This window comes from Papio anubis, chromosome 18 (assembly GCF_008728515.1).
Source record: "Papio anubis isolate 15944 chromosome 18, Panubis1.0, whole genome shotgun sequence".
NCBI lineage: Eukaryota > Metazoa > Chordata > Mammalia > Primates > Cercopithecidae > Papio > Papio anubis.
In genome coordinates, this window is record NC_044993.1 from 45,699,858 (window position 1) to 45,715,992 (window position 16,135).

General features: G+C 47.6%; 1 long non-coding RNA gene and 1 pseudogene across 2 annotated transcripts; one reads left to right on the top strand and one right to left on the bottom strand.

Moving 5' to 3' along the window:
* Window positions 1-11,572: 11,572 nt before the first annotated feature.
* On the bottom strand, window positions 11,573-13,318 carry LOC116271302. Of its 2 annotated transcripts, XR_004179808.1 has the most exons (3): window positions 12,748-13,318; window positions 12,185-12,480; window positions 11,573-11,845 (listed from the first exon to the last, which is right to left on the bottom strand). It is a non-coding gene; the product is annotated as an uncharacterized LOC116271302 (long non-coding RNA). The 2 variants fall into 2 exon arrangements; XR_004179807.1 differs by lacking the exon at window positions 11,573-11,845 and having other exon boundaries at window positions 11,901-12,480.
* On the top strand, window positions 11,675-12,709 carry LOC103880393 (annotated as a pseudogene).
* Window positions 13,319-16,135: the final 2,817 nt, after the last annotated feature.

Consider the following 16,135-nt stretch of genomic DNA (forward strand, 5'->3'; position numbering starts at 1 on the left):
ACTTATTTGTTTCCAAAACTTGTTATTTATTAGAACATCATTTGTAGGATTTGTATAAAATACACTGCACATAAACATTAATATTTGTGAGAATGATTCGCTCTTAACAGCAGAGAGAGCCACCAATATACTTTTGGTGTGTCAACAGCTACAAAAAGTATTTTGACTACTTATCTCCTAGGTACTCTTGTCCCATATTCTGGAACTGTCTACCTTAACTTTATTTATTTATTTTTTTGAGACAGTCTTGCTCCAGCTTCCAGGCTCAAGTGCAGTGGCGTGATCTTGACTCACTGCAACCTCCACCTCCCGGGTTCAAGCAATTCTTGTGCCTCAGCCACCCAAGTAGCTGGGATTACAGGCATGTGCCACCATGCCCAGTTAGGTTTTTTGTAGAGACAGGGTTTTGCCATGTTGGCCAGGCTGGTCTTGAACTCCTGACCTCAAATGATCCAACCGCCTCAGCCTCCCAAAGTACTGGGATTACAGTACCTTAACTTTAGACTCCGTGTGTCAACGTTGCCTTCTCTTGCTTTCAACTTGACATTGGTGGATTTCTTTAAGCCAGGAATGCCTCTATGTTGATTGTTAAGCATTAATTCTCACAGGAGAATTATAATGCTTTTCCCCATTTTCCCAGTTTCTTGACTGATCATTTTTGAGATTCAGAAGAACATACAGGGCCGGGCGCGGTGGCTCAAGCCTGTAATCCCAGCACTTTGGGAGGCCGAGACGGGTGGATCACGAGGTCAGGAGATCGAGACCATCCTGGCTAACACGGTGAAACCCCATCTCTACTAAAAAAATACAAAAAAAACTAGCCGGGCGAGGTGGTGGGCGCCTGTAGTCCCAGCTACTCGGGAGGCTGAGGCAGGAGAATGGCGTGGACCCGGGAGGCGGAGCTTGCAGTGAGCTGAGATCTGGCCACTGCACTCCAGCCTGGGCTACAGAGCGAGACTCCGTCTCAAAAAAAAAAACAAACAAACAGAAGAACATACAGATTTCCTGATAAATTCCAGGAGGGATTTCCTGCATAGAAACACTACTTTGGGGCCGGGCACAGTGGCTCATGCCTATAATCCCAGCACTTTGGGAGGCCGAGGCAGTTGGATCACTTAAGGTCACCAGTCTGGCCAACATGGTGAAACCTCATCTCTACTAAAAATACAAAAAAAAAAAAAAAAAAAAAGCCAGGCACGGTGCTGTACACCTGTAGTCCAAGCTACTCGGAAGGCTGAGGCAGGAGAATCGCTTAAACCTGGGAGGTATAAGTTGCCGTGAGCAGAGATTGTGCCACTGCACTCCAGCCTGGGTGACAGAGTGAGACTCTGTCTCAAAAAAGAAAAAGAAAGGCCAGGCGCAGTGGCTCATGCCTGTAATCCCAGCACTTTGGGAGGCCGAGGCAGGCGGATCACGAGGTCAGGAGTTCGAGACCAGCCTGACCAACATGGTGAAACCCATCTCTCCTAAAAATACAAAAATTAGCAAGGCATGCTGGTGCATGCCTGAAATCCCACCTACTCAGGATGCTGAGGCAGGAAAATTGCTTGAACCAGGGAGGCAGAGGTTGCAGCAAGCTGAGATCCCACCACTGCACTCCAGCCTGGGTGACAGAGGGAGATTCGTCACACACACACACACATACACACAAAAAACGGAAAAAGAAAGAAAAAGAAACACTACTCTGGGCTGAGCAGCGTCGGCAAGTCAAGTCTGCTTCTGAAATTTTGCCTAGAACGTTGAATCTTGCCTTTTTGGTTTCGGGGCCTCAGAGCCAGAGAATCCAAGTATGGATCCTAGCTCTACCAGTTCCTGGTGGTGAGAGCTTAGGCAAGTCACTTTACCTCTTTGAGCTTCAATTTAATTGGTAGAATAATGTGTGGGAAGTCAATGCTTGCTTTGCGAGGCAATATTGTAGGAGGGTTAAGAGTGTGGCTCTGGCCGGGCGCGGTGGCTCACGCCTGTAATCCCAGCACTTTGGGAGGCCGAGGCGGGCGGATCACAAGGTCAGGAGATCGAGACCACAGTGAAACCCCGTCTCTACTAAAAATACAAAAAATTAGCCGGGCGCGGTGGTGGGCGCCTGTAGTCCCAGCTACTCAGGAGGCTGAGGCAGGAGAATGGCGTGAACCCGGGAGGCGGAGCTTGCAGTGAGCCGAGATCGCGCCACTGCACTCCAGCCTGGGCGACAGCGCGAGACTCCGTCTCAAAAAAAAAAAAAAAAAAAAAGAAAAAAGAGTGTGGCTCTGGAGTCAGTCAGTCTGAGGCTTGAATCCTGGCTCCATTACTTACTACCTCTTTGATCTGAGGCAAGTTACGAGCCACTCCATTTTTCTCTTCTGTAAAGTGGTGGCACTGATTGATCATTGTGGCAAACATCATCTTCATAGAGTTTTCATGAGTTTAAATTGGATCACATATGAAAATGCTTAACACAGAGCATGGTACATTGTAAGTGCTTGATAAACACAAACCACTGTAGCTGTTACCTGCTGTATCTACCTCTCCGGGCAGTCGTGAGGATGAAAGGGAGGCTGTGTTGGGGAAGTGCTTTCTAAGCTGTGAAATGGTAGCCACACACTTCTCTTGCCTTCAGAGATGGGATGGTCCAAAGCTACGGGCAGACATTAATGGTATCCCCAAGTAAGGGGCCTGAGAATACTTACCTATATCCACAGAAGATAGCTGTGTTGAGGCGAGTGTCACCATGGGTGGCTGGAAAACAGTGCAAAATGCTCTCAGCTGAGGGATAATTGCAGTCATGAGGGCAAACTCTGGCATGGTATGACTTGGGGCACCCTTGGGGACAGGGAGAAAACCGATTTTTCAGAAGGAGGCTTTAGAGGAAGGATCATGTTAAATGGAACCTGCCCACTGTATGTTTTTGTTTTTGTTTTTAATTAGGGGCCGCATCAGAGGAAGGGGACATGTAATAGAAGGTGGGTGGAGGGCTCTGACTTTTGTCTGAAACTGCTATTGGTGAAAGGTTGAACTTAGGACACATTCCTGTGAACTGGAACCAGTGCACCCTCTCGCGCTGTGCATGCACCACGATGTCATTTGTTTCCTAGACCGTAGACCAAATATGGCTCAAAGGGCTTCCAAAGAGGATCGCATGTCATTCTGACAGCAGCCCCCTCAACAACGTACAGATGAGGGCTTGGAGTCCCGGGAAGTCATGTCCGTTGCCCAAGGTCACTCAGCTGATATTAATATATTATGAAGTCAGGATTCAGACACAGTCCAAGTTCTTTTTGTTTGTGTGTTTTTTGAGCTGGAGTCTCGCTCTATCATCCAGGCTGGAGTGCAGTGGCACAATCTCAGCTCACTGCAACCTCCACCTCCCAGATTCAAGTGATTCTCGTGCCTCAGCCTCCCGAGTAGCTGGGACTACAGACGTGTGCCACCACGCCCGGCTAGTTTGTAGACCAAGCTCTTAACCCCACCAGCCTGCCTCAACCACCAGGTGCCAGACTGCTGATCTTGAACAAGGAAGAAGAAAATCCAAATGTATGAGATTTCAGTGCCTAAATGTCCTCCTTTCTTGCCTTTGGTAACAACTTTTTCTGTCTCAGAATATCACTGCTACTTCTCTGGACACTGCTTCTTTGCTTCCAGGGCTGTTTTTCTTGCTTAGCCCTAAGTCAGGCTCGTTTGGGCCCTGTCCTTAGACTCTTTCTTCTGCATGGGTCTGTGAAAGATCTCCTTGGCCGGGCGCGGTGGCTCAAGCCTGTAATCCCAGCACTTTGGGAGGCCGAGACGGGTGGATCACGATGGTGAAACCCCGTCTCTACTAAAAAAATACAAAAAACTAGCCGGGCGTGGTGGCGGGTGCCTGTAGTCCCAGCCACTCGGGAGGCTGAGGCAGGAGAATGGCGTGAACCCGGGAGGCGGAGCTTGCAGTGAGCTGAGATCCGGCCATTGCACTCCAGCCTGGGCGGCAGAGCAAGACTCCGTCTCAAAAAAAAATAAAAATAAAAAAAAAGAAAGATCTCCTTTATGTGCGCAGCTCCAGCCGTTGGTCCTCTCAGTCTAACCCAGACTGCCCCTCTGAGCGCCAGCCTGAGCAGCCGGCTGCCTCCTTGACATCCCCTCTCTGGGTCTCCTGCATGATGTCTCCCATAACACGGCTTGCCTCCCAAGTGCTACCTCCTCCCTGCCATGGCCTCTTGGTTCCAAATTGCGGTGTAGTGGTGGGGAATTTAGAAAGCCTTTGAAGACGAAACCTCTTGAATGAGTTCTCAGGGCTAGAGATAGACCACAGAGCGTGTTCTCTGAGAGCTACCAACAGTCTGGGGATGAACTTGGAGAGTGGAATTCACCATTTAATCAGTCAGCTGGCTACCGAATGCCCAGCTGCGTGCCAGGTCCAGCCGCTGGGGCGGAAAGATGCATTCATGAGTAGAACAGACAGGATTCCTGGCTTTAGGGAGCATCCAGGCTGTTGGAGAAGACAGACGTCATGCAGTCCCCCAAAATACACTCTTATAAACTGTGATAAGTGTCATGAAGGAAAAGTTCTTGGTGCCATAAAAGCATATTGTAGATCTAAATTAGATTAAGGTAGTCAAAGAAGGTCATTGTGAGAAAGTGACAATTACGATCTCCTGAGATCTGAGTTGGGGAGGAGAATTCCATAGACAGGCAAGAGTAGGCCCAAAAGACCCAGGAGCGGGAAAGAGCTTGGCATGGTGGGAAAACTGAAAGGCAGTCCGTGTAGTGGGAGCTGAGCGTGCAGGGAGATGGGCTGAGATAAGGCCGGGTGGCCTGGGCAGGGGTGATGGCAGAGCCTCGTGGGCCACAGTAAGAAACCTGGAGGTTTTGGGTTAACTTTTTTTTTTTTTTCTTAAATTTGAGACAGACTCACTGTGTCCCCAGGCTGGAGTACAGTGGTGTGATCTTGGCTCATTGCAACCTCTACCTGTGGGGTTCAAGCGAGTCTCCCACCTCAGCCTCTCAAGTAGCTGGGATTACAGGCACCCGCCACTACACCTGGCTAATTTTTGTATTTTTAGTACAGCGAGTGTTTCGGCATGTTGGCCAGGCTGGTCTCGAACTCCTGACCTCAAGTGATCCACCCTCCTTGGCCTCCCACAGTGCTTACAAATCCCCAAAGGGATTACAGGCATGAGCCACTATGCCCTTCCTGGTTTAACTTTTTATTTGGAAATAATTTCAAAGTTACAGAAAAGTCTCAAGAATAGTACAACGGACACCTGCATAGCCTTTGTCCCAGATTCATCTGGTGTTCACATTTTACCCAATTTCTCTGTCACTGGCTATCTCTCTATTTAAGGTATATGCAGATGACTTTGAGTCCAGTCTAGTTGAGAATAAGTTGCAGACCTCATGTTCCTCTACCCCTAAATAGTGTGTGTTTCCTCCCACAGTACAGTTATCCACTGCATTAAATTTCACACTGATCCAATGTGGTATCTAATTTACCTCCCATCTTGTCACTTGTCTCAGTAATGCCCTTTAGATGGCGTTTCTCCTCTAGCCCAGGATCCAGTCTAAGAGTGATGTATGGCATTCAGTTGTTGTCTCTCTCTAGTATCCCTTAATCGGGAATGGTCGGCCTTTCTTTGTCTTGCATGGTGTTGACTTTTTTGAAGAATTCAATCTTCCCCTTTATTTTAATAGAACATTCTTCATTTGGGGTTTGTCTGCTGTTTCTTCATTATAAGATATGGGTTATGCATTCCTGGCTGGACGACCGTGTAAGTGATACTGTGTCCTTCTCAGTGTAACAGCTAAAGCCATACATGTCTATCTGTTCCTCCTTGGTGATTTTTTTTTTTTTTTAAACAGAGTCTCACTGTGTTGCCTAGGCTGGAGTACAGTGGTGTGATCGCAACTCACTGCAACCTCTCCCTCCTGGGTTCAAGCAATTCTCCCTGCCTCAGCCTCCTGAGTATCTGGGATTACAGGTACCCACTACCATGCCTGGCTAATTTTTGTATTTTTTAGTAGAGACAGGATTTTGCCATGTTGACCAGGCTGGTCTTGAACTCCTGACCTCAGGAGACCCTCCTGCCTCGGCCTCCCAAAGTGCTGGGATTACAGGAGTGAGCCACCACGCCCAGCCCCTCCTTGGTGATTTTAATTTTGATCACCAAGTCAAGGTTATCTGATTTCTCCAATCTATAGTTACTATTTTCCCCTTATAACCAGTAATCTATGAGGAGGTATTTTATAACCATGACTATATCCTATTCCACATCAAAAGTTAAATAGATGAGACTAACACCTATTGATGATTATTGCCTAAGAATCACGATGGTTACAGAATAGTAACTCAACCCCAGGACTCCCTCCACATTTATTAGTCAACACTTGGCATTCTTCTGTCCACTTATTTATAGATTCACTATTCGTAGGAACTCTTGGATTTCTATTATTTTCCAATAAATTTTACAATTAGTTATTAATCTTAATTATTTTGGTGCTCAGATTGTCCCAGATTTGGCCGCTGGAAGCTCCTTAAAACTAGAAGCCTGGATTTCATCCCAGCTTCAGTGGAGTGGCATGATTCAGTTTACAAATAAGATCACCCTGACTGCTGTGTGAGAATGCACTTATAGGGGCACAGATGAGGAAGCAGGGAGACCCTTGTGTAGTCCAGATGGGAGATGTGGCTTAGATTAGGGTTGTGACATACAGGGGGAGGGAATGGATAGAGGTAAGAGAAACATTGGAAGCCGTGTGCGGTGGCTCACACCTGTAATCCCAACACTTTGGGAGGCCAAGGCAGGAGGATCACTTGAGGCCAGGAGTTTGAGACCTGCCTGGGCAACATAGCAACAGCCTGTCTCTTTAAAAAAAAAAAAAAAAAAAAAAAGGTAAGAATTAGGCATGGTGCTGTGCACCTGTAGTCCTAACTATCTGCGAGGCTGAGGTGGGAGGATCACTGGAGCCCAGGAGTTTGAGGCTCCAGTGAGCCATGATTGTGTACTCCAGCCTCGGTAACAGAGTGAGACCCTGTCTCTAGAAGAAAAGAAAAACATTGGAGGTAGAATCAGCAGGACTTAGTGGTGGATTGAACGCACAGTCAGAGAGGGCAGAGTTGAGAGCTACCGGAGCAGCCGGAGCTGCTCTGGGGTTGGGTGGGGGGGAGGTGTTAGATGCATTGAGTTCGAGGGGTCTGGAACATCCAGTGTTCTCCGGCACCCAAGTGAAGGGGTCAGTGAGACAACTAGACTCTGGAGCTGACACAGAAGTCCAGATCAGAAGTAAACTTAAGGCCATGAATCCATGGTCTTGGATGAAATGTTGTAAGGGGAGAAAGTGGACTGATATGGGAGTGCACTGTTTGGGGGTGCAGGGGTCCATGGCCAGAATTTGCAATGGAGAGGTAGGTGGAGACAAAGGCACACGGCGCCTGGAGTGTCAGGCCGAATGCTGAGCGCTGGGGAGCCCACTGAAGAGTCCGGAGCAGGGCAGTGAGTGACAGGTGTGATTGGCGTTTCAGGAGGACTGTTCTGACAGCCAAGTACAGATGATCTGGGGGGCCGTGGCAGTGGTTGATGCTGTCGTCCTTTCTAAAGTAAATCTGCTCATCTCTTGCCCCTGGAGGTGGCTCAGGTGGGTCACCATGCCTGAATGCCCTCTCCTTGTTCATCTGGGCAAAAAAATGATGATTATAACACCTGTCTCAACTGCACTCACCAGCCCCCGGTGATGTGACAGCAAACCCGTGTCTCCCTGCCTCATTGCGGCTAGAGCCACACAACCTGCTCCCAGGACCTTTTCCCAGCCAGGTGTAACACAGCAGGTGTGAGTGTGCACAGGCTGGTCCCTAAAGCTTGCTGGAGTCTGTTTGGGGACCATGATACTCTGCCCTTGCATACTTTGAGTTCTGTGTGGTCTCTGTCATTCAGGCCACTGCTCATTCAAACCTGTATGTTGTCCTCTCCCACCCCACACGGCCCATAGAGGGTGGGTTTAAGCCGGAATGAACATCCTGGGGTGCAGGCATCCAGGAAGTCTGCAGTCCTGCCTACGGGGTGCTGAGAGCCCCTTGGCGGTACACGGATAACCAAAGGCAGAAACTGTAAGAGACCAGAGGGAGGGGCAGGTGCTCTGGGAGCCCAGGAAAGGCCAGAGTGTTTCTGGTTGGAGAAATCAGGGTCGTTCCCAGAGAAGATGGCGTTTGAACTGGGACTTGAAGAGAAGACTATTTTCCATTTCACACAAGAAATATTTGATTATTCAGTAAAAAGAGGAAATAAAAAAAATCAGACCAGTCTGGCCAACATGGTGAAACCCCCCCTCTACTAAAAATACAAAATTAGCCGGGAGTGGCAGGCGGGCACCTGTAATCCCAACTACTTGGGAGGCTGAGGCAGGAGAATCGCTTAAACTCGGGAGGCAGAGGTTGCAGTGAGCCAAGATCATGCCACTGCACTCCAGCCTGGGGGACAGAGCGAGACTCCATCTCAGAAAAATTAAAAAAAGGAAAAAGAAAAAGAGGCCAGGCACGGTGGCTCACGCCTGTAATCCCAGCACTTTGGAAGGTCAAGGTGGGTAGATCACGAGGTCAGGAATTTGAGACCAGCCTGGCCAATACGATGAAACCCTGTCTTTACTAAAAATACAAAAAAATTAGCCGGGCATGGTGGCGGGTGCCTGTAATCCCAGCTACTCGGGAGGCTGAGGCAGGAGAATCACTTGAACCTGGGAGGTGGAGTTTGCAGTGAGCCGAGATCGTGCCACTGCACTCCAGCCTGGGCGACAGAGCAAGACTTCGTCTCAAAAGAAAAGGAAAAAGAAAACCAGTCAAAGCCCCACTTCCTCATATGTTATTGACATTGTCAACACAGCCATTATAGGTTGCATAACAATCCATTAGGTGGATCCTGCATAGTTAGTCCTCTTATCATTGGACTAATTCATTCCAGGCCACAGGACATGGGCTTCTGGCCTGTGGCTGGGCAGTGGGGCCAGATGCAACTCAGGAACTGGTGCTTGAGCCCATCCACTCCTTCTTCCACTCAGCAAATGTCTCTTAAGAACTCAGTGCCTACCAGGCCCTGTGGATCCAACGAGTATCAGGACATGGTTCCTGTCCTGTCAAGTCTACTAGTAAGTGAGTCATAAGTGAAAAGAATTAGTTGTAGAGCAACCTGTAGAGTGCCACAATCGAGGCACAGGATGTTCCAAGATGCGGTGATGACACAGACACAGGAGCTTCAGCCCTGGGAGCAGGAGAGGACACCAGGAGGAGTCGAGGAGTGAGAGGGGACAGGCCTGATGACACACGCCAGGGGACCAAGCCCCCAGGGATGCTGCCAAGTGTGTCTCTGTCCACAGGCAGAAAGCTCATCCCACCGCCTCTCAGGCCTCTGAGTGTTTGTTTTTTCTGTTTTCTATTTCAAATATTCCCTTTCTCCCATTTTTGGGGGGACTGTTTTTATACTACTTTCCAAAACCTCAACTTGCATGCATGCTTAATTCATTTCATTTGTTTTCTCTTTTTGACACTAAAAGCATTTAATGCTGTTTTTACCTCTGCATATAGCTTTGCCTGTTAATCCTACTTTTTAAATTATTTTCTAAATAGTCTGCTTTTTAATTTTTTTAATTCTTGATTTACATCTTGTCCTAAAGATAATTTGAGATGCTACTTACATTTCAAAATTTCTAAGTGGTGTGTTTTACATTATTGTTAGTTGTATTGCATTTTGATCCGAGAATGGTTTCTAGAATTTCTACTTTTCAAAATTTACCAAAATACTCTGTAGCTTAATAATTATTTACTTTTGTCCACTGTCCATGAAACTTGAAAAGAAGGTGTACTGTTTGTTTTCAGGGTAAGAAATGTATATGTTCATATCTTCTATGTCCTTATTTATTTTTTGATTACTTGTTCAGAAAATGTGTTAGAATATTTCCAATAAAACTGTTCTCATGTTTTTCCTTGTATTGCTATATATTTTATTTCACAGTTCTTTGTTGTTTATTTAACATAAGAAAAAAAAAGGCCGGGCGAGGTGGCTCACGCCTGTAATCCCAGCACTTTGGAAGTCTGAGGTGGGCGGATCACGAGGTCAAGAGCTCGAGACCATCCTGGCCAACATGGAGAAACCCCATCTCTACTAAAAATACAAAAATTAGCCAGGCGTGGTGGCACATGCCTGTAATCCCAGCTACTCAGGAGGCTGAGGCAGGAGAATCGCTTGAACCCAGGAGAAAGAGGTTTCAGTGAGCTGAGATCTCGCCATTGTACTCCAGCCTGGGCAACAGAGCAAGACTCAGTCTCAAAAAAAAAAAAAAAAAATTAAACCCATTCAAGGCTGGGCCCAGTGGCTCACACCTGTGATCCCAGAACTTTGGGAGGCCCAAGTGGGTGGATCCCTTGAGCTCAGGAGTTTGAGACCAGCCTGGGCAACATGGCGAAACCCCTTCTCTAACAAAAAATACAAAAATTAGCCGGACGGGGTGGAGTGTGCCTATAGTCCCAGCTACTTGGGAAGCTGAGTGGGAGGATCACTTGAGCCCGGGAGGTAGAGGCTGCAGTGAGCTGAGATTGCACCACTGTGCACCAGCCTGAGCAACAAGAGCAAAGCTCCATCTCAAAAAAAAAAAAAAAAGAAAGAAACAAACAAAATTAGGGCTGGGTGCGATGGCTCACGCCTGTAATCCCAGCACTTTGGGAGGCCGAGGTGGGTGGATCACAAGGTCAGGAGATCGAGACCATCCTGGCTAACACAGTGAAACCCCATCTCTACTAAAAATACAAAAAATGGCCAGGTGTGGTGGCCCACACCTGTAATCCCAGCACTTTGGGAGGCCAAGGCAGGCAGATCACAAGGTCAGGAGATCGAGACCATCCTGGCTAACACGGTGAAATCCCATCTCTACTAAAAATACAAAAAAATTAGCTGGGTGTTGTGGCGGGTGCCTGTAGTACCAGCTACTCAGGAGGCTGAGGCAGGAGAATGGCGTGAACCCAGGAGATGGAGCTTGCAGTGAGCCGAGATTGCACCACTGCACTCTAGCTTGGGCGACAGAGTGAGACTCCGTCTCAAAAATTATTTTTATTTTTTTTATTTTTTTTATTTTGAGACGGAGTTCTGTTTCACGCTTCAGGTAGGCTGGAGTGCAATGGCCGGATCTCGCTCACTGCAGTTTCTCCTCAGCCCCGGGTTCACGCCATTCTCCTGCCTCAGCCTCCCAAGTAGCTGGGATTACAGGCACTGCCACTCGCTAGTTTTTTGTATTTTTTAGTAGAGACGGGTTTCACCATGCTAGCTGGTGGGATGGTCTCGATCTCCTGACCTCGGGTGGATCCACCTCTGCCTGCCTCCCAGTGCTGGGATTAGGCCTGAGCCACCGCTACCGCCCAGTGTACCACACACACACACAATACAAAAAATTAGCTGGGCGTGGTGGCAGGCGCCTGTGGTCCCAGTTGTTCGGGAGGCTGAGGCAGGAGAATGGTGTGAACCCAGGAGGCGAAGCTTGCAGTGAGCTGAGATTCCGCCACTGCACTCCAGCCTGGGCGACAGTGAGAGACTCCATCTCAAAAAAAAAAAAAAAAAAAAAAAAAAAAAATTAAAAATATGGGCCGGTTCTTCCTCGTGCTTGGCATAGAGCTCCTGCAGCTGAGCCTGGGTCATCCCTGCCCTGCCCGGCCCTGGGTGCACCCTGCAAGGCTCCTTCTGGTGTCCCTGGAACATGGGAGGCTGCTGAGTGTGAGTGGCGGTGTCTGGCAGGAGCTGGGTGACAGGGAGGGCGTCCATGGCTGCAGCCAACAAGGGCAACAAGCCCAGGGTCCAGAGGTGTATCCGCTCTGCTTTGTGGCAGACCATGATACAGAGGGCTCCCGTGTTGCTGTTGGTTGCTGCGGGTGTGAACGAAGGGGGATGAATGCAGAAATGAAGACAAAGATAAAAAGATCTATTTTGAAAGGAGTCAGGGGGCTCCTTGCTTCTAGTGAACAAGGGCAGCCGTGAGCTTCCACAGCCCTTTGTATTTATTAGGTAGGAAGAGCAGGGAGGGAGAGGTAACTGTTGGTCACTTGCTTGATTTATCACAGGTATACATAATTTCTTTCTTTGTACAACAGGCTTCAGATGTTCTTATAGGTAATCACAAGGAACACTGCACTTGGGGTCCGACGGCCCTCAGCACTCCCCCCCGGGGCAGATGCCAACACCCTGCTTTCATGAGAACAGTTTACCGTTTACTCATATAGACTCCAGTGGTATACTGAGTTGGTCACAACCCCCATTTTCTCGGCCTGTAACACTCCCAGAGCCACGTCTGCTTTGATGAGAAGCTTCATGACTCGGTGATCATGGTCACCCAGGACAGCGACAGCAGCTTTCTGGTCAAGGTTGGCCTCCTGAAGATCCTGTGCAGATATGAGATTACCTTCGCTCTGCCCCCCGCCCAGTGCGCAGGCTGAGCAAGGACATCCGCAAGGCACCTGTCCCCAACCTCTGCATGTCAAGCTCCTCAGCGTCGTACCTGTCCCTGAAGGTTACAGTGTCAAGTGTGAGTACTTGGCGCACAGAGAGGGCATCCTCAAAGCAGAGATGCTGCCAGCCTGCGAAGGTGGCGCCGGCGCCTCTGTGCGCATGGTGGTGCAGGCGGGCGCCAGAGGCGGACACCACTGCGTGCCCACCTGCGGGATGGTGTCAAGGGCTCGCGCGCAACACTGGAATAAGACTCGCAGCACAGCCACTGGAACGGCTTTGACTGAGGCCTCTGCCCACCTCAGCCCCCAGCCTTAAACCCCACCTGGTCCCCGGGACACGCTGTGTGATGGTGGCTTCCTCGTCCCTCTCTGGGGTGGGCATGGGGTGGAGTGGCCCTGGTCAGCCTCCCACCTCTGCCTTCATTCCTGCCACCACCCTGCCTCTCCCGTGTCCTCTTCCACTTCCTCCTCTCCGTGTGCCTCAGGCTCCTGTCAGAAGACATGGGTTGAGCCCACAAGGAGACTGTCTGGGGAAGGGATGGGGAGGGCGTGGGATGGGTTCTCCCCACTGCCCACCCCAAGCCACAGAGGCTCCAGCCAGGGTCTGGGAGAGGACGAAGCTTGCTCTGTGATGTCGTGGCCCCATCACTGCTGCTGCTGCCTGGTATCAGCCACCTCTCCTGCCCCTCCCTCTTCTCCACTGCTGTGCACAATGAGTCCCCACCTCTCACCCCTCCGGTCTATGTTACTTGGTTTTTAAGTGACTGATTGGGATAGAACCCTACAGAAATAAAACTTCCAGTGGATACGAAATTATATATATATGGGCATGGTGACTCATGCTTGTAATTCCAGCACTTTGGAAGGCCAAGACAGGAGAATCACTTGAGACCAGGAGTTCGAGACCAGCCTGGTCAGTAGAGCGAGACCCCATCTCTATCTACAAAAATAAAAAAATAAAATAAAAAGAAATTTAAAATATATTAATATGTTAACTGAAATTAAAAACAATAGAATAGAACTTCTTTATCTGATGGAAAGTATATATATTTTTAAAAAACTAGGCCAGGTACAATGGCTTATGCCTGTAATCCCAGCACTTTGGGAGGCCAAGGCAGGCAGATCACGAGGTCAAGAGATCGAGAGCATCCTGGCGAACATGGTGAAACCCTGTCTCTACTAAAAATACAAAAATTAGCTGGGGGTGGTGGTGCACGCCTGTAGTCTCAGCTACTCGGGAGGGTGAGGCAGGAGAATCGCTTGAACCGCGGAGGCAGAGGTTGCAGTGAGCTGAGATCACATCACCGCACTCCAGCCTGGGTGATAGAGTGAGACTCCATCTCAAAAAATATATAAAAAATAAAAACCTGAAAAACTAACTACTACAACTAATAAATGAATTTAGCTCTGCCTAGGATACAAGTTCAATATACAAAAATCAGTTGCATTTTTTCAGCTATAAATTTTGTGTACCATCAGTGACAACTGGAAAATAAAATGTAAGGGATTTCCATTCTTATTATTCTTATTCAACAAAGTGCTGGAAGATCTAGCCAGTGCAAGAGAGCAAGAGAAGAAAATAAAAGGCATGCAGATTGGAAAGGAAAAAATAAAACTCACTATTTGGAGATGACATGATTGTCTACAGGGAAAATATGAAGGAATCTACCAAAAAACTCCTGGAAGTTTCAGCAAGGTGTCACTATACAAGATATAGATTGGAAAAATCAATTACATTTCTATACACTAACAATGGACAGGTGAACACTGAAATGAAAAATATACTATGTGTCAGGCATTGTGTCGCACATCTGTAATCCCAGCACTTTGGGAGGCCGAGGCGGGCAGATCGCTTGAGATCAGGAGTTTGAGACCAGCCTGACCAACATGGTGAAACCCTATCTCTACTAAAAATACAAAAATTGGCCGGGCGTGGTGGCTCACTCCTGTAATCCCAACATTTTGGGAGGCCAAGGTGGGTGGATCACGTGAGGTCAGGAGTTCAAGACTAGCCTGGCCAACAGGCAAAATCCATCTCTACTGAAAATGCAAAAATTAGCCAGGCGTGGTGGCACATGCCTGTAGTCCCAGCTACTTGGGAAGCACAAGAACTGCTAGAACCCAGGAGATGGAGGTTGCAGTGAGTCGAGATCACCCCACTGCCCTGTAGCCTGGCAAAACTGTCTCAAAAAAAGAAAGACGAAAGAAAGAAAGAAAGAAAGAAAGAAAGAAAGAAAGAAAGAAAGAAAGAAAGAAGGAAAGAAGGAAAGAAGGAAAGAAGGAAAGAAGGAAAGAAGGAAAGAAAAGAAAGAAAAGAAAGAAAAGAAAGAAAAGAAAGAAAGAAAGAAAGAAAGAAAGAAAGAAAGAAAGAAAGGAAAGAAAGGAAAGAAAGGAAAGAGAGAAAGAGAGAAAGAGAGAAAGAGAGAAAGAGAGAAAGAAAGAAAGAAAGGGAGGGAGGGAGGGAGGGAGGGAGGATGGATTTACAATCTCTCAAAACAAGAAAAAGGAAATATGTAAGTGTAAATCTAATAAAATATGTATAAGACTTCTATGCTGAAAACTACACAATGCTAATGAAAGAAATCAAAGACCTGTATAAATGGAGAGACATACTACGTTCATGATTCAGAAGACTCACTATAGTTAAGATACTAATTCTCCCCCAAATTGTTATAGAAGTTCAATGAAATGTCTATTAAAATCCCAGCAAGGTTTCTTTTTGGGTTTTTTTGTTTGTTTTGTTTTTATGTTTTAAATTTATATATATATATTTATTTATTTATTTATTTTTAGATGGAGTCTCCCTCTGTCACCCAGACTAGAGTACAGTGGCGCAATCTCAGCTCACTACAATCTCCGCCTCCTGGGTTCAGGCAGTTCTCCTGCCTCAGCCTCCTGAGTAGCTGGGATTACAGGCAAATGCCACCACACCCAGCTAATTTTTGTATTTTTAGTAGAGACGGGGTTTCACCATGTTGGTCAGGCTGATCTCGAACTCCTGACCTTGTGATCTGCCCACCTCAGCCTCCCAAAGTGCTGGGATTACAGGTGTGAGCCATTACGTCCAGCCTTGTTTTTGTTTTTTAGACAGAGTATTGCTCTGTTGGCCAAGCTGGAGTGCAGTGGCGTGATGTTGGCTAACTGCAACCTCCGTCTCCCGAGTTCAAGCAATTCTCCTGCCTCAGCCTTCCAAGTAACTGGGATTACAAGCGTACACCACCACGCCCGGCTAATTTTTGTATTTTTAGTAGAGACAGGGTTTTGCCGTGTTGCCCAGGCTGCTATCTAACTCCTGGCATCAAGGGATCAGCCCAACTCAGCCTCTCAAAGTGCTGGGATTACAGGTGTGAGCCACTGCACCCAGCCCCAGTGAGATTTCTTTCTAAATATAGACAAGATTATCCTAAAATTTATATGAAAAGGAGAGGACACTAGAATAGCTAAAACAATTTTGAAAAAGAATAAAATAAAAAGAATCATCACTAGATTAAAAACTTATTATATAGCTAGAGTAATCAATACTCTACTGGCAGAAGAATAAATCATGGAACAGAATAGAGAGCCTAGAAGCAGACCCATACATATATTTTCAACTGATTTCTTACAAAGTTGCAAAGGCAACCAGGTGCGGTGGCCCATGCCTGGAATCCCAGCACTTTGCGAGGCCGAGGTAGGTGGATCGCCTGAAGTCAGGAGTTCAAGACCAGCCTG